This window comes from Pelophylax lessonae (assembly GCF_965119305.1).
Source record: "Pelophylax lessonae genome assembly, chromosome: 1".
Classification (NCBI taxonomy): domain Eukaryota; kingdom Metazoa; phylum Chordata; class Amphibia; order Anura; family Ranidae; genus Pelophylax; species Pelophylax lessonae.
In genome coordinates, this window is record NC_138768.1 from 22,516,814 (window position 1) to 22,541,496 (window position 24,683).

A 24,683-nucleotide genomic window follows, 5' to 3' on the forward strand; every position below is an offset into this window, starting at 1 on the left:
AGGAGGTATTGTCACTGAGAAGAGAAGTCGCCTAGGTCAAAAAAGTCTTGATTACCTCACGTTTATTAAGATGAATGAGGCATGGATCCCGAAAGGACTGACAGTGGGGGATGCATTTGACTAAAAAAGGCCTGGTGATGACTGAGATGCCTTGGCCTAAAAATGGTCCACACGCTGCTGTCTTTAATCATTCTCTGCATGCCGCCGATGCTGGATGACTTACGTGACGTCTCCGCCACCAACTACGGTTCAAGCTGTAATGTTTTAGTGCACTTTCTGCCTTGAAAACCTAAATTTTTCAGGCCGCTGCTACAGCAGCGGCTGCAACAATAGCTACTTTTTCATGCATGTGTACATGCCTAATTTTTCAGGCCTCTGGTGCTACACTGTGGCTGCAAAAAACAAAAAACAAAAAAAAAGGCACATACATGTGTCAATTCCCCTTCGTGATCGTTACCTTGTCGTGGTGAAGGGGCTTGCGTATCACAATGAAGCGATCACCTCTAGGAGTGTGTTGGCACACCCCAGATGATAAGATCGTTGCTTCATTGTGAACAGACCAAAAGCGATCCGCAGGATAATTTTTAATAGAAAAAACATTAATTTTCTTTCATTCTTTCTGCGGAGCTGGGTATTTTTTGGCCGCGTTACTGAATGCTCATGAACAATGGCTGTAGGCTCATGCGTCCTTTTGCGGAGGTGACAACCCTGCTGGTCAGTCGAACCCAAGGCAACATCATCAACCTCATCCCATATGCGTTTTTTCTGGAGCGTGTCCTGCGAAGAGTACTGGATCAGGCTGTAGATGAGCATGAAGAGGAAGAGTTGTGGTCCACTCCCCATCACCACCAGAAGCAGCCTTGTCGTTGTCAATTGCTGGACCTGTGGCAACGCAGAGAGAGGAGTCTGAAGAAGAGAAGTCAGAGGAGGAAGGTGGCTTTGAGGAGGTGGAATACCAGCCACAGCAGGCGTCCCAGGGGGCTTGTTCTCACCTTTCGGGGACCCTTGGTGCTGTACGTGGCTGGGTGGAGGAAGAGACCTTCAATGTGGTCAGTGAGGACAAGGAACGGGACATGGCTAGCTTGGTATCCAACCTTGTGCAAATGGGGAGTTTGCGGTTGTGCAAATGGACTGACTGACTGTTGTTAAACGGGGAGTTTGGTCTGTCAGAGTTTGGTCTGTCACTGTGAAGCGGGCGTAACCCTTACACTACTTGACCGATAAAACATCATACCTGATCGTATTCACACACTGGATGTTTTAAAGCATGTTATTCCAAACAATTTAGGAATGTTAGGTGATTTTTGCCCTTTATGGATCAAAACCCGACTCTGCGTCAACTACGTAATTTTCCATGGGAGTTTTGCCATGGATCCCCCTCCGGCATGCCACAGTCCAGGTGTTAGTCCCCTTGAAACAACTTTTCCATCACTATTGTGGCCAGAAAGAGTCCCTGTGTGTTTTAAAATTCGCCTGCCTATTGAACTCTATGGAGGTTCGCCCGGTTCGCGAACATTTGCCGATGTTCGCGTTCGCCGTTCGCGAACGGCGAATTTTAGGTTTGCGACATCACTATTCTCCAGTTCCATTCAGTCTCCTCTTCTGACTTCCATACATCAATGCCCTCTTCCAGGGCCCCAAACCGACATTGGAAGCGGGGTGACCCTATATCAATGGCTCCAGCCTCTTCCTCACTGGACAAACTAGCCACTTTACCACTAGAGGATTTTGCTGTCTTACGTCTGGGCCACTTTTTGCGATTCGGCACTGTGTGACTTTAACTGACAATTGCGCGGTCGTGCGACCCCGTACCCAAACGAAATTTACGTCCTTTTTTTCCCCACAAACAGAGCTTTCTTTATGTGGTATTTGATCACCTGTGCGATTTTTACTTTTTGCACTATAAACAAAAAATGTGTTTATTTTGAAAAAATAACTATATTTTTAACATTTTTTTTATATGAAATTCCCCCCCAAAAAAATTTAAAAATCAAATTTTTTTAAAATGTTTGGCCAATTTGTTTTCTGCTACCTATGTTTGGTAAAAAAATCACAATAAGCGTATTTTGATTGGTTTGCGCAAAAGTTATTGCGTTTACTAACAAAGGGAAAGATTTCTGTCATTTTTGTTGTTTTTTTTAACGCGTAATGGCGGCGATCTGCGTTTTTTTTGCGGGACTGCAACATTGCGGCGGACAGATAGGACCCTTGACTGACATTTTTGACACTTTTGGAGGTACCAGTGACATTACTGCAGTAATCAGTGCTATATATATGCACTGTTACTGTAAAAATGACACTGGCAGGGAAGGGGTTAATTTTATTGGAGAGGGAGGGGTTAATGTATGCCTGGTGCTTACTAACGTGTGTGGGGGGAGGTGACTGTGTGACACAAGGACAGATCGAGGGTTCAACTATGCTGAACCCTGCAATCTGACCCTGCCTGTCACTTAGGAGATCCGCCCGCTTGTGTTTACATAAGCAGGCAGATCTCCACACTCGATTCCCCGACGATCGGGGAAGAGCAGCGGCGATCGCCGCTGCTCCTCCCCTGACCCGACTCCCGCTGTGACTGCATACAGCGGGAGCGAGCCTCCGGCGGCGCGCATGCGCCGCCGAGAAAGGGGAGTGTCTGGCGATAGGGTAATGCTTTTACCTGTCAAGCAGATTTTTGTTTGGCGGGTGGTGCATTGATCTAAATGCACTTGGTATGTGTATATGTACATAAATGTGTGAATATTTGTACAACCAGATCATATATTTTTCCACGTAACTTATTGTATTCACTGGCCACACATGGGGTTTGCCCCATGGCCCTGTACAGATGTTATTTCCCTTTGTTTTCCTTAAATCTATATTGTTCTCTACCTACCAGAGAGCAGGATCTGTTAGTGAGGTCTGCTCATTGTGCTCAGTATGTGATTCATTCAGTCTAGAGAGTGTTTCACGCTGGTCCAACAGGGAGGCATGTTGGACAGTGGGAGGAAATCTGACGAATGGGTGCATAGGCTTTTGATACAGTCCTGATGATTGGCAGAGGGCAGGTCACCTTGGTGTATGATGGGATAATGTATAAAAGCCAGAAGCACATGTGCTCGGGCTCTTTCGTTGGAGAGCAGAGTCCTGGTGGGAGGGGGTGGCTGCCTCCTCCTCTGTAGAGGTGCAATGCGGTCGCAGGAGGTCGTCCTGAGAGCCAGAGGAGTGGTTGAGAGGAGCTGAATCCAGAGGTCCAGGGAAGCTGACTAAGAGGGGAGACACTGGAGGTCCTGTTTCTGCAGTATCGTGAGTACAGGAACTCATGTCAAGGGGTCTGACCCAAATGGGGACCACCCCTGCTCCTAGGATAGTCAGTGGACGGGTGTCAGCTGAAAGGGGATGCTAGTGAGAATGTTCTGAAGATAACATAAGGTTCACTAAGTCGGCTTATTAGAGAGTAAGAGATTTAACCCCATCAACACTTGTGGCAGTGTGGATTAACAGCCTGGCTGTTTCTGATCACTAAAGAAGTTCTGAAGATAGAAGTCCTCTTCTATGTAAATAGTTCAATTGGAGTTTCCCACTATTCCCTTCTCCTATCCCAATTACCAATAAACAACAAAAAAACCAACAACCCTAGACTGTTTATTTCAGGGAAGAGCCAAGAGGGGCAAGGAGGGATTCAGGATCTGTATCTGCTTCTAACCATGTGTTGGTAACCAGGGGAGCCTGCAGAGTCAGTATCCAGCAGTTCCTACAGGGGCAGTGCTACACTTATAAAAGTGGAGCATGCCTATTCACTACACTGACTGCAATAAACTAACTCAACTCACTATCCACTAACTACCTACCTAACCTCTATTATCACACACTATACACAGCTGCCATGTAAACAGCAGCCTTATGTAGTGTGGGGCAAGGACTTAGCCCCTGAGCCATGATTGGCTAAAGGCAGCCTGCCTTTGGCCAATCATGGCTCTGACAGGACACTGTGCTGTGATTGGTCAAAGCATACAGGTCACGGCCATGCTTTGGCCAATCATCAGTAATTTTTCTTTATCGTACATCATGGGACAAGGCCCTAAATCATAACATATGGGTTATATAGCCACCTTCAGGTAAAGGACACTGGTAACCAATCAGAAAGGATGTCCCCTAAATAACCCCTCCCACACAGAAAATGCCTCCATTTTTTTCCAGTGTCTAAAGGTGATGGTTACTGTGGAGAGTCGCTTCACATATTTTTAATGTTTCAAAGAAAAAGAAAGAAGATTATGCTACATACCCCGATAAAAGATCACTGAATCTAAAGGGTTAGCTATGGGGTGCACATGCGCGAGAGCTCCGGGATGGATGACTAGTCCGCAAGCTCCACACCGCTTCGGCCTTCAGTGAGCCCCAGCACCGGCGCATTCGGGAGCTTCTGTCTCTCCGCTCACACCTCGCCTCCAGCACACACGTGGGTCAGTTCCTGCATGTCGGCGGGCCATAAAAAGGATGTTTCCCGCTGACTCAACTTCAATCCCCCTCAGCAAGACTCATCCAAGATGGCGGCCGCATTCTCACAGCATAACGCTGCACGAGGCAGCTCTGAGGTAGGGGGGCCTACGGACTCAAAAGTGGAGATTCCGCCAGCCTCCCCAGGGCCCTGGTCATCCCCAGGGACCCCAGCTTTTGCCCTGCACCCCCCAGAAGCCTCCCCTGCCTCCACGGAATCCCTCCTACACCGCTCCATGGGACAGATAATGGGGACACCAGGCCAGAATAGCCTGGCCTCTCAGGCCTGCTCACATCATCTGGGCCTCAGTCCCCTGGGCTCTAACCCTGAGGTTGCCCAGCTCATGGCACAGTTTTCAGAAATGCTTGCCACAGGGTTAGCCCATACTGCCTCTCAGATTACAGAATCCATCAAGGCTGAACTACAAAATATTGCCACAAGAATGGACGCAATAGAATCCACTGTCGACCAAACTGTGGCTAGGGCCAATCAAAATTCTGCTTGCATTCAAACGCTCCAAGACCAATTGGACACTGCTCTCTCAAAACTGGATGATCTAGAAAATAGGAGCAGGCGTCTGAATTTCAGGATCCAGGGGGTCCCTGAAACCATTACTGATGTCAAATCCTTTATAAAAGACCTTAACCCAGACATCCCGGACCTCCGGCTTGAGCTGGACAGGGCGCACAGAGCCCTTCAGCCACCCCGCAAAGATGGCCTTCCAAGAGACATTATCGTCAAGCTGCATTTTTTCGGGGTAAAAGAGGAAGTCATGAAGAAAAGCAGGGGCAAGGAAGACCTTCCATTGCTAGGCCATAAAATCCAACTCTTCGCTGATCTCTCGCCTATGACGATCCAACGCTGCAGATCTCTGAAACCGTTACTTACTGCCCTATCCAATAAGTCTCTGAAGTACTGGTGGTCCTTCCCTTTCAAGCTGAATTTCCACCACCGCAATAAGACTCATGGCTTCTCCAGCTTCCAGGAGGGGGAAGGCATCCTCCTGCAACTAGGAATCATCACCAGGGACCTTCAGACCCCTCCTCCACATGCCAGACCAATGTCCTCCAAGCGCCCTCCATCGATCAGTCCCCTCTCGACAGTCTGGAACAACCACCAGTCGAAACGCCACCAAGATGTCAAGCCCCCTTGAAGACTCTTTTTGGTCTCGAGGGGCTTTCTTTTTTCCTACCCACCTTGTACCTGCTGGAGATCTCTCCCTGTTGGGGTGGTATGACGCCACCAAGGACCTTGATTTTGCTTTTTTTTTTTATTCTGTTTTCATGAAGGCTACCTTTTTAGGCCTTCCCCTTTTGCTTTTTGTATTATCTAGCCGCATTTTTACCTGTTCCACCGTATCCACATGTAGCATGGGATTCTGATTCCTTTTATTGTACATTCGCTTTGTTTTGCTTAACATTGACTTTTTCTTCACCAGCCTGAGCCCTCACATGGGTTACCCTTATTGCTACTCCTTTTGACGGACTCCTAAGGGTTTAGGTTAGAGTGAAGTTCCCCTTCAGATTACATGCCTTACTTATCTCTCCCCACCTCCCCCCTCCCTTATCCCCCCCACTAACCCATTACTTTCCTAGACTCCTCCCCTCCCCTTCCCCCACCCCTTTCCCCATACCCAACCCCCTCTTCTTCTTTCCCTATTTTTCCTTCCCTCTCCCCTCTCCTCTTCCCCCATTTCCCCCCGAGGGTCCCCCTTTGAGCTTCCACCACCATATGAATAGGGGTATTACTATTGCTTTTTTGTTTTCAGGAATGCCGGGCTGGGACTCTATGGCCGGAACGGCCTTAATGCACCTCCTCCTGTTGGACGTAGGAACTCATCCTCTTACATCCTTCAGGAATGCGCCCTGACTGGTTCACACGATGGAGAACCGGGGGTTCTGCCCACGGTTTCTTCATCACACTGCAAGACCACGTTCTTGCAGTCTTCTCTTCTCTCTGCTGTCCTGTATCCCCTCCTTTTCTCCTTTTACTGCTCTCTTCCCTTTTCACCAGGTTCCTGTGGTCCGGACAATCCGCTAACGTAATGGATTCACCTGTTAACATTGGGCCAGAACGTCCTCTGGGGAACCTTCAAGATTCTGGATGGTCCCGTACAACTGCGTACCCTTTACCCACACAACATGCAGCCTAATGTAAGTACAGTTTCCTCCCTACAGGTGGAATCGCACAACACACAGGGCTTGAATTCTCCTGTTAAACGGAGAAAAGCTTTTCAGCAATACCACTCCCAAGGACTAGGGGTCCTCCTGCTTCAGGAGACTCACTTTCCTGCATCCAATCAACCAAAGTATGTCCACCATAAATACCCCATATTTTTTCTAGCCAACGCCCCCTCTAAACAGAAAGGGGTGGCTATATTTTTCTCGAAATCCCTTTCCTTCTCGCATCTGCACACTATTGGGGACCCCCAAGATAGATATAGCTTGGTCAAAGGCCACCTACATGGTACATTATATACATTTATTTCATATTATGCACCTAACAAGGGACAGGCAAAGTTTCTCTCAGAGATGCTTCTCCTTCTTTCTCCCCACTTTGAGGGTTGTATCGTCATGGGGGGGGACTCCAACCTAGCCTTCAACTGCTCTCTTGACAAATCTGGGTCTTATTGCAGCAGGCCCCTGAGGCCCTCTAAACAGAGCCTTCGAGTGGCCAGATCACTGCATGCATTAGGTCTAATAGATATATGGCGTGAATTGAATCCTTCTACCCGAGATTACACCCATTTTTCAGCCCCACACAACTCTCTGGCACGAATTGACCACATCTTCATTCCCACTGCTGACATTCCCTCTGCCCTGCGATCCAAAATTAGGGACACCCCCTGGTCGGACCACTCTATGGTCACTCTCATGCTCTCCTGCTCCTGTCTGCACAGGGGTCCTGCCCCTTGGAGAATAAATGATTCCCTCTTGAGCGACCCTACTAGGTGCTCCATGATAGAATCCGCGCTCAGTGACTACTTTGCTCTTAATGATCTCCTCGATACCTCACCCTCCACCCTTTGAGGGGCCCATAAAGCTGTTCTAAGGGGCTACCTCATTCAACTGAGTGCTAGGATTAAACGGGAAAGGCAAATAGACATTGATCGATTAGAGGCGGATTTCAAACGCCTTAGTAGAGCGCACAAACGCTCCCCTACTTCTACCTCCCTCACAGAGTTGGACAAAATTAAACTCTCGCTGAATCTAGCCCTCACCTCTAAAGTGGAAAAAAGTTTACGCTGGCAGGGGGCTCGTATCTACGCATTCCAGGATAAACTGGGCACGAAATTGGCTGCAAAACTCTCCCCGAAGTTTAAGGTGGTCTCCCTACCCAAAATCAAATCTCCAACAGGCGATCTTACCGGCAATCCCAATTCTATCATGGACTCTTTCCACTCTTTCTATTCACAGTTTTACGCTGCCCCAAAGCCCCATAAGGGGGAAACCCCTGACTCTTTCCTGGACGGCGTGCCGCTCCCCAAACTCAAAACTTCGCACAGATCCCTCCTCGACCCCCCTTTCAGTGAACAAGAAGTGCTAGATGTCATCAAATCTCTTTGCCCTAACTCTACCCCAGGCCCCGACGGTTTCTCCAAAACTTATTACAGGACATTTGCGTCCACCCTCTCTCCTTATCTGGTCAGGTTTTTCAATGCTCTAAGGGGTGGCACACATCTAGACAATGCATCTAACAAAGCATACATTTCTGTTGTTCCCAAACCGGGAAAGGATCCTTCCGAGGTAGGGAACTACAGACCAATCTCTCTCATCAATAGCGATCTTAAGATTATGACAAAAGCTTTGGCTAACCGTCTATCTAGCTTTATTGATAAATACATTCATAAAGATCAGGTGGGATTCATTCCAGGCAGGTAGGGACCCGACCAGGTGAAGAAGGTAGTGGACGCCATCTCTCTGTTCAAATCGGGATGGGATAACGGTTTGTCTCAAGAAGGTTTTCTCCTATCTTTAGATTTACAAAAGGCCTTCGACTCTCTATCTTGGCCATTTCTATTCCGCACTCTCGAAAGATGGGGATTTGGTCCCTCTTTTATCACCACACTCATCGCCCTTTACTCCTCCCCAATGGCACAAGTTAGAATGCAAGGCTATTACTCCATGGACATCCCGATTCGCAGGGGCACGAGGCAGGGGTGCCCTCTATCCCCACTTCTTTTTGCTATAGCCCTGGAGTCCCTGGCAACAGCCATTCGTCTTCACCCTGATATCCATGGCCTACGGTACGGGGAAGGTACCCACAAATGCGCTCTGTTGGCTGACGACATTATGCTTTTTGTCTCTCCGCCCTTGATTTCCCTCCCCAATATAGTATCCCTTCTTGAAGCCTTTGGCGCAGCTTCGGGGTCTGCGAGTCAATATGAGTAAAACGCTAGCACTCAATATCACTCTCCCCTTGCCGCTGGTTGATCGCCTTAAGGATCGTTTTTCCGTTTCTTGGCACTCAGATTACATTCCCTACTTAGGGGGTCTCCTTAACCTCTACAATAGACAAACTTTACTCGGCCAATTACCCGCCCATGATTCAAAAATGTAAAAATGACCTTTCAGACTGGTCACGCTGTCAAATTTCCTGGCTAGGTAGAATAAATGCGGTCAAAATGACTCTTCTGCTGCGTATCCTATAACTCTTCTGCTCACTCCCTATCCCGGTGCTTAAATCGCATATTCAGAAACTTCAAGCTCATGTCTTTAAGTTAATCTGGGGAAAGAAGGGTTATAGGATTAACAAACACACTCTCCTATGCTCTCGGAAACAAGGTGGTCTTGGTGTTCCTGACTTCTGGAAGTATTATCAAGCGGCACAATTGGCTCAATTTTCCATTATCTACTCCAGAGGTGATAAGCCTGACTGGTACTCTATGGAACGTCAAGTGGTTCCCCTACACACCATTGATTACCTGGTCTGGCGGCCAGCTCACTCCCGCCCCCCAGTGATGGCCCCCTTCCCTCTCTCACTCTTTTTCCATCTGCGATACCATCCACAAGTCATTGAAAGTTACTTCCCATTGGTCCCCCCTCACTCATATCTTTCATAACCCAACCTTCCCTCCTGGTGTAGACATTGGGGCATTTAAATGGTGGACAGACAAGGGTCTCTATAGGATTGGCCATTTTTTGGATAGTTCGGGTCCTCTAACATTTTCTCACTGTACCACTAAGTTGAAGATGCCACCGGTGGAACGATTCCATTTAACTCAAATTACTCATTTCCTACATTCTCTTAGGTCCAAATACCCTGAGTCCTTACGGGTGACCCCTTATGAGCAGTGGTGTGCTCAAATTTCTGATGTCAAGGGAGGAATCTCTCTTATCTACACCCTGCTGAACGACTCACAAACCAAACCCGCCTACATGCTCAATTGGGAACAAGATTTGAACCTAGAATGGGACCTCTCGGACTGGCACGCAAATGTTGGGTGCTCTTTTCGGGGAGTTCACAACATAGGTCTCATGGAAGCCAACCTCAAGGTTCTCATGAGATGGTACATGGTGCCCGCTCGATTGGCCACCATTTTTCCCGCTACTTCCCTGATCTGTGTTCGGGGTTGCCACCCGACTGGCACTCTACTTCACATTTTTTGGGAATGCCCCAAACTTAGGAGATTTTGGCAGCGTATTTTTAAAATGGTACGTCTGATTACCAGCCTCACCGTTCACCCTTCTCCGGTCCACGCCCTGTTGAGCCAACGCATTCCCAAAGTCCCTAAACACACCCAAGACCTTATCTTTTACATCTTCCTCGGTGCCAAGCTGACAATAGCCAGGCAGTGGAGGCTGCCATCAGTCTCACCTAGTTTGGCTAGATGCAAAATCTCATGGATAATGGCACAAGAGAAGATGTATAGCATTTTGGATGACTCCAAAGAGAAATATGAACCCTGGGCGGCATTTGTGAATGTTACACTTTAGCAGCTTCTGAGGCTTATCTGGGTGACAGATCGACCCCCCCCATTTTTTTTTTATTATTATTTATGTATTTATTTACTTTTTTACCTCCCACATAGTCACCAGGATCCAGGCCGCAGGAACCTCCTCCCCCTCTTCTCTCCCCCCTTTCTTTTTGTTCTCCACTTCTCTCCTTCCTGCCCGTCTGCACCGTTTCTCTTGTCTCTTTCTCCTACTTCTTCACTTCTCTCTTTCTTCTTGGTTATAACATTGATGTTGCTTTTTGTTACCAAGCCCGAATATGAATGCATGTACGTTAAGGTCTGGAGCCTCTCTCCTTGGTTCCACTGGGTTTAGACTATACCTTTCGAATGTTTTAGGCATGAGTGTCACTTCTAGACCCTCATTGGGCTTGCTGGGTAGGCAACCCTCATTGTGTAAACCTTCTGAGTGTAGGCATTTTGGGTCACTCTCTAAAAGCTTATTTTGCATTTGGAGTTCCTCCACTGAGACACAGTGTGTTCCCTTTTGGGGTGTCTCCGGGGACATGCCCTAATGCTATAGGCGCTACCCCCCCTAGTCGTTGGTCAGTGACCTTTTGTGGTGTTGTATTCCTTACACAGGCTGGTTTTTAATTGTAGTAATTGTTGATGCCTTGCCTACTAACTATCTACTTATCACTGCTGTACCTTGTTCTCAGACCACTGTTCACATTCGGGTTTTGTTTTGCCATTACTGTATTGTTTCTGTTATCACATGTATTTAATGTTCTCTAATAAAAACCATTGAAATTAAAGGGTTAGCTATCAGATCCATCCTGAACAGTCAATAGACTGAAAAGATGGTACCTGAGCCTCGGAAAGCAGATATGAGGTTTTGCCTGTAATGCTGTCCTTTTTAGGTGCTGGACACCGGACCCTTGGAATACCAAACCCAAAAGGCACTCCTTGCAGGGTGCTCTGCAGGACCAAGGCCATGGCCCCTCTAAAACAAGGGGACCCAGTCCTTGAAGGTCTCCAAGACAAAGCTTGCTGTGATGAGTGAAGATTAGATTCCTGTTTCATATAGAATCGTGCAGCAGGACTGGTGAGTCCAATTTAAAATATTTACACATACAGCAAAACACGAAGGTAAAAAATGTTGGCATAATTGCATATTGTAAATATTTTTTGCACTGCTCCCTTTAAAAAGATAACAGAGTCTCTGCAGGAGACTATGGATGGTAAGCCTAAGCAAAATACATCTTGTTAAACATTATTTCTGTGCTTGTTTTTCTGGTACACTGTTTTCACCCTGTGCTGATTATCGTAAAGGTATCAGCTGTGGCAAACCAATGTGTGCATGAGACTGGATGTTAAGCTATGCAAAATACATCTTGTTGAAAGCTTTGTTTTTTTCTCAAGGATTGAAATGTGCTATTTATATCAATTGTGATTATATGAGCTTGTGCAGTTGTGGGATGATGCAAAGTTTGTTTAAACATTATTTCTTTGCCTAGTGTTATCACACTGTTTTCTTGCCCTGGGCTGATCACCTGAAAGGTATCAGCTGTGACAAACAAAATTCAGCCAGCCTAAGCTGCTCTCACCCCATGTGGTTGCTGTTTTCGCCTTGGCGTATAAGCACTCGCATGTTCGTCTCCTCCCTTGATAACGCGTCTGTGACAAAGGTCTTTTTGCACTCGCGAGAATCTTCGTTTTTAAGTACAGACCTACGCTGTATGGGGGGCATGCCTGAATGCAATTGGCATGCACATGGACGCCACATAGCACACCACGCATGCGCAGTACAGCTTAAATAGACGTGATCTAGAAGGTACTGCTTCCAACGCGCTAGCCTCTGCTGAGGTTGTAGGGAACACAGAGCAGCAGCAGCTGGGTTGCGTGTTTCACTGTGGGTGTATGGTTACTGGCACAAACGGGTCCTGTATCTTGGGATAATCAGTGTTGTGTGTGATAAGATGTATAAGCTTGGTACAAGCCTTGGGTGAAGTTAGTACCTTGAGTTTGTCTTGCTATAAAGCAATGTCTGCCCTAATGAGGGCTGGGGGGGCACAGTTGGAAGGGGCACTTTGATGCCACCGTCAGGCCTTGAAGGTCTTAGCCATGCTTCCTATGTCTCTACCCCCCTGAGCAGCCAGGGGTGACTAGCCAATCTGAGCCATTACAGTTGTCAGGCATAGTAGCTACTTCTGGGTGCTTCTGACGCAACCCATGTCACTAAAGACGATTTGACATCGGCATTAGCCAACATTGAGGGTACGATTGCTGACATATTTGCAGCATCACAAAGAGGGAAGAAACATGATAGATCCCCCTCACCTGAGCCACCCTCTGAATTCAGTTTGGGATTGAGCAGAGGACTAGAAGAAGTAGCTGATGATCACTCTGAGATTTTCACTTCTGGGGAGTCAGGGTCAGAAGAGTCTCTGTCAACCTCTCAAACCCAGAGATTGTTGGTTCAGCCTCTTACTGAAATGGTCCGGTCTGGACACAAATTTCCTCCCTTAGAGGCGGCTGAAGTCTCTTTTTACTCTCTAAGCTCATTGCGCCCCTCCTCATAGTCCTTGGTCATTTCCCATACATCTGCTCTTGGAGCAAAAAATGTATAATGATTGGGACCATCCTGATAGGATTTTTTTGTTCCTCCTAAAAAATGTTTACTATTGTATCCATTGGAGGAAAACGTTTAATAAGCAATGGTATATATCCACTTTGGATGCTGCCATTTTTCTGTTAACAAAAGTTTAACCTGCCCTGTGGATAATGCCCAGGTTTTTAAAGATCCAGCAGATAAGAAGTTGGAATCTTTTTGGAAAGCCTCCTTTGCGGTTGCAGGATCTGCGATACAACCAGCAGTAGTGGCCATAGGAGTCTTTAAAATACCACATGAAGTGTGTGTCCAAGACAGTTCCTTCTCAAGGAGAGTCTGTGGAAGATCTGTTAGATCTATCTCGCACTTTATGTTTCGCAGTGGATGCTCTTAAGGACTCCATAAGGCAAATGTCACGAATTGTTCTGATGACAGTGCATATGCGCAGTATCCTTTCGTTAAAGAGCTGGTCTGCAGAATTACCATGTAAAAAGTTACTGGCTGGCTTCCCTTTTCAGGGAGAATGCTTTTTTTTTTTGGTGATGATCTGGATAAGTATATCTAAAAGATCTCGGGGGGGAATATTACGTTGCTACCTGTGAAAAGGAAGAGCAAGCGTCCTTCTTTTAAGATCCCCAGCACTCATACTACCAATATTACAATAATACAAAACTAGTAAAAAGGTTAGGTCTGAGCATGTAGGCCCTTTAATAATCAGGAGTGGGGGACTGGGGACAAAGAGAAGGCAAATGTATTAAATATTTTCTTCAGCTCTGTGTATACAAAGGAGCATGGGGGAGCTCATGACCATAATGGGGATGGTATTGACACAGCCCCAAATGAGGGTGGATAAAGTGCCTGGACCAGATGGCATCCTAAAAGAATCGAGCGCTGTAATTTCAAAGCCTTTGTTTCTAATTTTTTGGGACTTTTTAAGAACTGGAATAGTACCACTGGATTGGTGTAGGGCCAATGTGTTGCCTATATTTAAAAAGGGATCAAAGTCTTTGCCAAGTATCTATAGACCTGTTAGTTTAACTTTTATAGTCGGGAAGATACTGGAGAGTTTAATAAAAGACAACATAGATGAGTTCTTGCTGGAAAAAAATATTTTAAGCAACAGACAGCATGGATTCATGAAAGACAGAAGTTTTCAAACAAACCTGATTTAATTTTATGAGGAGGTAAGTAAAACCTTGGACAGAGGGGTGGCTGTGGACGTGGTATACTTGGATTTTGTAAAAGCGTTTGACATAGTTCCCCACACACGGCTAATGTGTAAGGTAAAGTCTACAGGCTTGGAAAGATCAGATTGTAAATGGATAGAAAATTGGCTAAAAGATAGAATTCAGAGAGTAGTGGTTAATGATTATTACTCTGAATGGTCTAAAGTTATCAGTGGTGTACCCCAAGGTTCAGTTTTGGGACCCTTACTTTTTAATATCTTTATAAATGATATAGGGTCTGGGATTAAAAGTAGCATTTCAGTCTTTGCAGATTACACCAAGTTTTGCAGTGGAATAACTTATTTACAGGATGTCTCCAACTTACAAGCTGACCTCAATGCACTGTTTCCTTGGTCAGCTATGTGGCAAATGAGGTTTAATGTTGTAAAGCTATGCACTTGGGGGTAAGAATATGCATGCATCATACATACTAGGGTGAGTGGAACTGGGAAAATTCATAGCGGAGACGGATCTGGGTGTTCTGATAGATCCTAAGCTTAATAATAGAATGCAATGCCAAGCTGCGGTTTCCAAAGCAAGCAAAGTCCTTTCTTGCATTTACAGAGGCATGGACTCCAGAGAGAGAGATATCATTTTGCCCCTGTACAAATCATTAGTAAGACCTCACCTGGAGTTCTGGGCACCAGCTCTTAAAAAGGATATGGGGGAACTGGAGGAAGTGCAGAGAAGAGCAACCAAACTGATAAGAGGCATGGAGGAGCTCAGCTATGAGAAAAGATTAGACAAACTGAATTTATTCTCTCTTGAGAAGATGAGATTAAGGGGGGGATATGATCTCCATGTATAAATACACAAGGGGTCCATATAGTGAACTTGTTGTTGAGTTATTCACTTTAAGGACAACACAGAGGACAAGGGGGCACTCTACATCTAGAGGAAAACAGATTTAGTCTCCAAATAAAGGTTTCTTCACTATAAGAGCTGTGAAAATGTGGAATAGACTTCCTCCATAGGTGGTTCTGGCCAGCTCAGTAGATTGCTTTAAAAAAAAGGCCTGGATTCTTTCCTGGGTGTAAATAATATAACTGGGTACTAATATTTATAGGTAAAGTTGATCCAGGGAATATCCGATTGGCTCTCGGGGGATCAGGAAGGAATTTTTTTCCCCTGCTGTAGCAAATTGGATCATGCTTTGCTGGGGTTTTTTTCGCCTTCCTCTGGATCAACTGCCAGAGGGACTTGTGTCTTTTTTCAACCTAACTAACTATTGTGAGGGATTAGCTCGGTGGCGGGTGTGGATGACCCCCTTGGGGGGGTTCGTTACACAGAGAGATAGCCGAGGAGTAGTTGAAAACAACAGTCTATGGTTTATTCTTGCGGTTTTCTTCACACAAGTGCAAGCATCAAAAACAGCATAATTCAAAAACAAACATAAAATAAAATAAACCCTTGCCACTGTGGGCGGCTACCTTCACACACTGGAACCTACCTAGGGAGTCTGTCCCCAACCTACTGTTTGGCAGACATTGCTGATCCTACAGCAGACACTCAATAGTCCATTTATTTTCTCTTCACACAGAAAATGTCCATTTGTTTCTCTTCACACAGAAACAATCCATGACCTCACCTTGAGAAGTCTTCAGCTGAATGTATCCTACAGCAGACATTCCATAGTCCATTTATTTTCTCTTCACACAGAAAATGTCCATTGGTTTTTCTTCACACAGAAAAAGTCCATGACCTCACCTTGAGAAATCTTCAGTCTTACTGCCCTCCTCAGCGCACATCGCTTCAGGAGGCATTCCTCTGACTGCTCTCCTATCCTCACACAGCTTCAGGAGGCAGCCCTCTGACAGCCCTCCTATACTCACACAGCTTCAGGAGGCAGCAATCACTAGTCATCCTCTTGATAACTTATAGAGGCCTTAATTGCCTCATTCTGAATAGCTGAAGGTTTTTCAACTTCCTTATACCTTCCTGGCTACCTCTGCAGCTGACACCCTATAGTAATTGGTGAATTTTCTAAACCAGGTGGAAATGTATCTCCTGTCTGTGACAACATTCACAGATTGACCTGACTTCCTGTCACACTATGTAACCATGTAACTATGTAACTATGTAACTACCAGTGCTTCTAATTCCAGATGGGGGAGATGGCCTCAACCATCTGGGTTCCTAAAAAGGTTTCTTTCTGGCATTGGATCTCAAAACTCTAAACCAGTTTCTGAATATTCCTACTTTCTGTATGTGGTCAATTCGTTCAGTCATAGCCTCCCTGCAGGGAGAGGAATTTATAGCATCCATAGTCCTCAAGGATGCATATCTTCATGTCAGAGGCATAACTAGAACCTTCGGGGCCCTGGTGCAAGAAACCTTGAAGGGCCCCCTGCACCCCTGGCCCTTCCCTTCAAAAGCCTGGGGCTTTTCCCACTGATCCTGGGGCCCTTTATTCTCATTGTGGGGCCCTTTATTATGGTCCTGTGGTGGGACCCTTTCACAATTTTTGCAGTGGGCCCCCTTCCTGCCATCTTGGGGCCTCCCCACTGTGATTGGTGTGGCAGGTGTGACCTTTGCGATCCTGGAAGTTCACCCACTGGTGTCAGTAGTTTTTATTTTTTAGTATTTTAATTGTATTATTTTTTATCATTTTATTTTATTTTTTTTTACAATGTCACCGACTATGACTCTGCCATTCAGAAAGGGAAGAAGCTGGTAAATTACATATTTACTGACCCCTTCCTGGTTCTCTATCGTGACACATCCTCTGCAGCAGCTGGTAGGAGAGGGGAGGGAGCACAGTGGGAGGTGGGGACCAGGGCAGCACAGTGAAGGGGGGACCAGGGGAGCACAAAGGGGCCCAGAGTCAGCAGAACACAAGTGAACTGGATAGAAGGAGTGCAAGGGTAGCATACAGTAGAACCAATCTCCTCCATTTTCCTCCTGCAGCTACAGGAGGAAAATGGAGGACAGTGATTTCTCTACATGCTGTTCCCGCTGCCCCTTCTATCCAGGTGTACAGGGGAGCCACTCAGGCCCCCTGGAGCATGGGGCCTGGTTGCAATTGTAACCCCTGTAGTTACGCCCTTCACATGCCTATATTCTAGGCCCATCAAAGGTTTCTACACTTTGCGATAGGAAACCGTCATTTCCAGTTTTCCTTCGGGTTAGCCACAGCTCCAAGCGTGTTCGCAAAGATCCTAGTTCCAGTATTGGGAGGGATATCTGTAATAGGATATCTGGATGATCAATTACTAATAAGATCGATCGGCTTCAGCTCTAAGCCGAAATGTCCTCCAGACAGTACAATTTCTAGAACGTCTGGGTTGGATATTGAACTTAGTAAAGTCAGCATTACAGCAGTCCATTGTCTGGAATACCTGCGTCTTTTTGTGGACACGGTATAGGCAAATATATTCTTGCCAGCAAGAAAGGTCTCAGACATAAAGGATCTGGTTTGGTTGATAGTAAGTCTGAGATTTCCTTCTATACGTCTTTGCATGATGTTACTAGGAAAGAGGGTGTCTGCATTCAAGGCAATTCCCTATGCTCAATTCCATGCCAGATCCTTACAGAACATCATTCTGTCTACATGGACCAGAAGGGTTCCGTATCTAGACTGGTCCATGTCTCTGGTACCAAGAGTACGTCAGAGTCTGAATTGGTGGTTGTTGACCAGTTATCTGGAGAAGGGGAAATCCTTTCTTCCAGTGACTTGGAAAGTGGTGACTACAGAGGACAATTTCTCCGTCTGGGGAGGGAGCCACTGTGCAGTGAAAATGGTCTTGGGTAGAGAGAAGTCTCCCCATCAACATTCTGGAAATCTGAGAAGTCGTGCTTTGAAATACTGGATGCCGGGACTTTGGAGTCACTTCGGGGTGCAATCCAACAATGCCACGGTGTGGCTAATGTCAACCATCAAGGAGGCACAAGGAGTCAGTTAGCCCAGAAAGAGGTGGATATCATTAGAGATGAACGAACATCGACCGGGGGCCATTCGCAAACGTCAGCCGCACATTTTATCAAAAGTCTGCGAACCGCGAGTTCGCGGCGGGCCCCATTGACTTTAATGGGAGGCGAACTTTAAAAACCTTTAGGTCATATTTTCAGCCACAAAAGACGTACTAGCTGTGCACAAATAGTCCCAGCACATGGACAATGTCATAACAGAAGTATTGCAATTGAAAAAAATTGCCCTATTTTTTTTTTACAGCAAAAAATATATATTTTTTTCATAAATCAGCCAGAACTGACAGAAGCCGGTAAATACATTGTCTAATACATATAGGGTCCATTCACACATCTGTAAAATGGGTCGGCATCGGCTGTTAACCCGATGTAGTTGGACACCTGTCAGTCTAGGCGTTCCCTCATGCTGCATTCGGAGTACAGCTGTCGATGGTTCGGCTGAAAGAAGGATCTCATATCTGAAGTGACCAAGACATCTTGAACCGCCCTCTTCTTGCAGGCACTGTTGGATTGTTACCTGCAACTGTCTCTCTGTGACTGGAAATTCCTCTGCCAGCACACGGAAAAGCAGTATGCAGCATTTCCTGCAGCAAGGCCTGGAAGTGCTGCATTCGTTAACTGCACGTTTCTGCTGGAGCAGCCTATCGAGCACATGCAACTTTGAGTTCCATTGCGTCGGGCAGTCACAAATAAGACGCCTGTGGGGCAGGCTTTGTCGCCGCTGAATGTCAGCAAGGCGAGCTATGACTGTGTAATATCTTTGGAAATGGCCTGAGATTTTCGTCCTGGACCACAGGGTATTTGCCAACGAATCGCTGCACCACCAAGTTCAGGACGTGTGCCATGCATGGCACGTGTGTTATTTTGCCCTGTTTCAGCACACTCAGCAGATTGCACACCACGTTACCAACTGTCAAATTCAGCGTTGTCATCCACTGATCTGCCTGTAAATGCAAAGCTGAAATGAGTGCAGGACCAGTGTGTCCATTCACACATCTGTAAAATGGGTCGGCACCTATGCCACAATTTGGCGGAACCTTTACAGACCCATTGTTTTTCATTTCCAGTCTGAAAAATTAGGCATTCACAGGATAAAGGAGTAAGTGTCAGCCAGTATTGGCCCCAAAAATTAGCCCACATGGGTTTACCTGACAGCTAAGAACGTTGTATTCTGTGGCTGGAGGTACATTAGGCATTCAGAAGATACAGAAGTAAGTGTCGGCCAGTATAGGCCCCAAAAATTAGCCCACATGGGTTTATCTGACAGCTAAGAATGTTGTATTCTGTGGCTGAAGGTACATTAGGCATTCACAGGATGCAAAAGTAAGTTTTGGCCTGTATAGGCTCCAAAAATTAGCTCACATGGTTTGAACTGACAGCAAAGAATTTAGTTTTTGATGGCTAGAGGTTCAGTAGGTGTTCACAGTATACAGAAGTAAGTGTCAGCCTGTATAGGCTCCAAAAATGAGCTCACATGGGTTGAACTGACAGCAAAGAACTTGGTTGTTGATGGCTAGAGGTACAGTAGGCATTCACAGTATATAGGAGTAAGTATCGGACTGTATAGGCTCCAAAAATTAGCTCACATGGGTTGAACTGACAGCAAAGAACTTTGTTTTGGATGGCTAGAGGTACAGTAGGCGTTCACAGTATACAGACGTAAGTGTCAGCCTGTATAGGCTCCAAAAATTAGCTCACATGGGTTGAACTGACAGCAAAGAACATAGTATTTGGTGGCTGGAGGTACATTAGGCATACACAGAAAAAATAATTGTCGGCCCTGAAAGGCCCCAAAAATTTGCCATTCAATGGACATGAAATTCCTTTTATGCCGCTGTATGTAGCGAAGCCAAGGACCAGGAACTGTTGTGGGTGGATGGCAGTCTGGCGGATATTTGTGGCTTGGCATGAGGAATTTCAATGAAACATGGTCTACTGGTCACATGTGTTGAATTCCTCAGAGATCCATGCCTCATTCATTTTTATAAATGTGAGGTAGTCTACACTGTCATGAGCAAGGCAAGTGCGCTTATTGGTCATGATCCTCCCTGCTGCGCTGAACGTCCTTCCGGAAATTACACTGGGGCAACCCAACATTTCCATTGCAAATTGTGCAAGCTCTGGCCAGAGGTCAAGCCTACCCACCCAGTAGTCCAGGGGTTCGTCACTCCTCAGTGCATCCACATCGGCCGTTAACCCGATGTAGTCGGACACCTGTCAGTCTAGGCGTTCCCTCATGCTGCATCCGGAGTACAGCTGTCGATGGTTCGGCTGAAAGAAGGATCTCATATCTGAAGTGACCAAGACATCTTGAACCGCCCTTTACTTGCAGGCACTGTTGAATTGCTACCTGCAACTGTCTCTCTGTGACTGGAAATTCCTCTGCCAGCACACGGAAAAGCAGTATGCAGCATTTCCTGCAGCAAGGCCTGGAAGTGCTGCATTCGTTAACTGCATGTTTCTGCTGGAGCAGCCTATCGAGCACATGCAACTTTGAGTTCCATCGCGTTGGGCAGTCACAAATAAGACGCCTGTGGAGCAGGCTTTGTCGCTGCTGAATGTCAGCAAGGCGAGCTATGGCTGTGTAATATCTTCGGAAATGGCCCGAGATTTTCGTCCTGGACCACAGGGTATTTGCCAACGAATCGCTGCACCACCAAGTTCAGGAAGTGTGCCATGCACGGCACGTGTGTTATTTTGCCCTGTTTCAGCACACTCAGCAGATTGCACACCACATTACCAACTGTCAAATTCAGCGTTGTCGTCCACTGATCTGCCTGTAAACGCAAAGCTGAAATGAGTGCAGGACCAGTGTGGCTCTTGGCTTCCAGGCACAACAGACGCAGCACAGCATGGCAACGTCTCACCTGGCATGTGGAATAGGTTCTGGGGATCTTGGGTGGCGCAGGAGAAGAGATGGTAGCAGCGGAAGAGGAGGAGTCAGCCGAGGAGGAGAGGGAGGATGGAGAAGGAGGAGAAGAAGAGGCAGGCCTGCTTGCAATCCGTGGCGGTACAACTAAATCTACACAGGTGCCATGGGTTACATGCTTGACGGCCATAAGAAGGTTCACCCAGTGAGCAGTAAAAGTGATATAACTTCCCTACCCATGTTTGCTAGACCATGTGTCTGTGGTCAGATGTAACTTGGCACCAACACTGTGTGCCAGAGATATATTCACTTGCTGCTAAACATGGTCATACAGCTCTGGAATGCCCTTTTGCAAGAAGTATTTCCTGCCTGGGACCTTCCATTGTGGTGTTCAAAAGGCCTCCGAGTCCACTAGTTGATATGGCAGTAGTTGGCGGGCTATCAGTTCTGACAAGCCAGCAGTCAAACGTTGTGCAAGAGGGATATCCGGCGTCATCATTTGTTTCCGCTCCAACATTTGGACCACAGAAGCCTGCCTTTTTCCAGAACAACGTGATGACGGCATCATGGAAGGTGGAGTGGAGGGCAAATGTGAGGAGAGAGGAAAAGGAGAAGGAGAAGGGGTTGGAGGGTGAGAGCCTGGAGTGTGACTTTGTGGGTTCTGAAGGTGTTGCTCCCACTGGGCTCGGTGATGGGAGTTCAGGTGCCTTCTTAAGGCGGTTGTCCCTAGGTGAGTGTTGGGCTTACCGTGACTTATGCGTTGACTGGAAAGGCTGCAGATGGCAACTAGGGATGATCGAACTTTTCAAAAGTTCGGTTCTACCAGAACACCAGAACTTTCAGAAAGTTCGGCCCGGATTTCAGAACCCCACTGAAATCAATGGGACCCGAACTTCGGTAATCAAAAAAACCCATTTTGAAGCCCTAAAACCCAATAAATGCCCCTAAAAAGTGCCTAGGGTTCTGGGTCATGCCCCAGAGACTATTACTCTCACAAAAAAAGTTCTTAAAAATTGTAATTTTTGATAGAGAGCCAATTATTGAAAAAATTAAAAAAAAAAAATAAATAAAAAAAAAAATAAATACATTCTTTGGATTTAGTGTCTGGGGGGTCTAAAAGGTGTACCTGTGAAGTTTTAACTCTGTAGCATGTCCAGAACCAAAAAAAAAAAAAGATAGTTTCTATTAGGTCACTTATAGAACAGGGATATGGCTCCACTCTTTTCACACCTTGCCGGTTTTGTAGCAAGCGTTTTTTGGGCATTTTTTGGGGGTTATTGGAGGCAGGCATAACATCAGAACTTCTGTGTAGGGGTATATATACACACACACTTATATGTATATATACACCTACACATATATAGGTGTGAAAATAGCAGAACCCTATGCTTGCGCTAATGAAATAATTAACAGGCATATGGCCCCGCTCCTTTCACACCTTTATGTGTGTATGTGTATAATACATATAAGTGTGTGTGTGTATACCCCTATACACAAGTTCAGATGTTTTGCCTGACTCCAAAGACGCCAAAAAAATACCCCAAAAAAAGCCTGCAATAACACACCTGGGCGTTTTTTTTTTTGGCGCAGGCATTTTTTTGGGCATTTTTTGTGGGTCTTTGGAGTCAGGCAAAACATCTGAACTTGTGTATAGGGGTATATATACACCCACACTTATATGTATTATACACAAACACACACATATAGGTGTGAAAGGAGAGGAGCCATATGCCTGTTAATTATTTCATTAGCGCAAGCATAGGGTTCTGCTATTTTCACACCTATATATGTGGAGTGTATATATACATACATGTGTGTGTGTATATACCCCTATACACAAGTTCAGATGTCATGCCTGACTCCAAACTTGTCCTCAAAAAAGCCCTATAGACGCCTGCAGCAAAAAGCAGGCTGACCGGCGAGAAGCTATATCCCTGCTCTGAAAGTCACATAAGAGAAAACAATCTTTTCTTTATAGCGGTCACCCTGAAATGGAAGGGTTTGGTCACCCTGCCATAGCAGTCAGTGTCAGTTCACCCTACACTACACTACGGTCACCCTGGCACTTAACACTTTCCCTACAGAAACTTGATTTTTGAAGCTAACTAAAGTGGAAAATAGCACCCTAACTACACTAGATATCCCTTTCCTCACACTAAAAATTGCTAAATGACACTTCGAAGCAGAAGTAACAGAACTGCTTCCACTCTCTTCCATGTCCCTGTATTAAAATGGTAGAAATTTGGCGGGGACTATCTTATATACTGGGGGGCGTATACACTAATGATTGGCCTCTGGACCCGCTAGTCACTCCAATCACATTCCTAGCATTCTCCAGCCCCCTCAATTGGCTTTTACTGATGGTTCTGGTCCAATCACAGGCTTTTCAAGCCCATTTCCTGTGCCCAATGGACACATTAAAAAAAGCCCACACTGCGGAGCCATGTGCTAGCGTCCTGGGAGCGCCAGATATGACTGTACATGGTTGATGGCTCAGTCCTGATACATTTGCAGTCTGCTTTGTACCTCTTGTGCAATGCAAGTTCTGCCTGCCTCTCCTCCCTATCTGCCGGTCCGTCTCTCCCTCTGAACTCCCTTCCTCTTCCTCTCTTGTGGCCACCCACGTGACGTCCATAGAATCATCATCATCCACGTCACCTTCCCCACCACTAACATTCGAGATCTCGGAGTAGGCAGCAACAGTGGGGACCAACCTCCTTGGGCTGATTTGGGTACTGTCATCAGACTGCTGAGTGGCGGCTGTTGCTGCCTCCTCTTCCTGATCTGATGCCAACAATGGCTGCGCATCTCAATCATCTTGTGATGGATCGGAAAATAATTCCAGTGACTCAAGCAGAGGGTATGTGGTGGTGGTGGTGTCTTTGGGGGTGCACACAGCAGAGCGTGAAGAGGGTGCAGATAGAGAGGATGAGGAGGGTGAAGAAGAGGAAGGCTGAGTGACCCACTCAACCAAGTCTGGTGCATCCTTTGCCGTAATTGCACGTGCCTTTTGAAACTTAACAGTTAGGCTCTGGCCTACTGCTCCTGCCCTACCCCTACCACCCCTGCGTACATCTCTGCCTCTTCCTCTGCCTGTCATTTTTTTTAATTACCCTGTGACAAAAGTCTCTAGAGAATCGCAGTATATCTGAAAAAGGTAGATAACACCCCACTTCAATATGTGGTATTGGGGGGCCACAGGTTTATCATAGCAGTTGTTGAAAAAATTGGCCAGGGAGTTTAGCACTGTGTGTATCAGACTTAACTCAGCAAAAGAGGCAATATTGTTGCAGGACACAAATACACTTGTAAAAGTATACTCAGATAACACCCCACTTTAATATGTGGTATTGGGGGGCCACTGGTTTATCACACCAGTTGTTGAAAAAAATGGCCAGTGAGTTTGGCACTATGTTTATCAGACTTCACTCAGCAAAAGAGGCAATATTGCTGCAGGACACAAATACACTTGTAATAGTATTCTCAGATAACACCCCACTTCAATATGTGGTATTGGGGGGCCACTGGTCTATCACACCAGTTCTACAAATAATTGGCCAGTAACTATTGTCACTGTGTGTAACACAGTCAACACAGCAAGAGAGGCCAATTTTTTGCAGGACTAAAATACACTCTTAGAAAAGTATACTGTTAAATAACACCCCACTTCAATATGTGGTATT